The sequence below is a fragment of the Pygoscelis adeliae genome, unplaced genomic scaffold (assembly GCF_000699105.1).
Source record: "Pygoscelis adeliae isolate BGI_AS28 unplaced genomic scaffold, ASM69910v1 Scaffold239, whole genome shotgun sequence".
Classification (NCBI taxonomy): Eukaryota; Metazoa; Chordata; class Aves; order Sphenisciformes; family Spheniscidae; genus Pygoscelis; species Pygoscelis adeliae.
Genome location: NW_008825537.1, coordinates 461,177 through 461,535, shown reverse-complemented (window position 1 = coordinate 461,535; position 359 = coordinate 461,177).

Here is a 359-nt window from a genome sequence, read left to right as displayed (position 1 = left end):
GCCCCGGGGCGACGGGCTCTCGCCAGGGGCCCCTGCAGCAGCGGTGGGCTTGGCGGGCCCGGGGGGACGGTCGTGCCCCTCAGTCGGGGCTGCCCAGCCGCCGTCACACCAGCCCTCCGGGCGCCGGCGTCACCTCCGAAGACGGGTGGGAGCCTGGTCTGAACGGGCCCGGGAAAACCTAAACTAAAATCCGTTTTAACATACACATGCTAAAACTTCAGGAGAAAATAACATACATACATATATATATTTTTTTATTTTTATATCTATCTATCTACCTCCAATCTGATGCAGCACCGTGCTGCCTTTCCTGCCACTGGCAGCTGGGGGAGAGCCCCCCCAGGGAGGGGGGAAGGGCA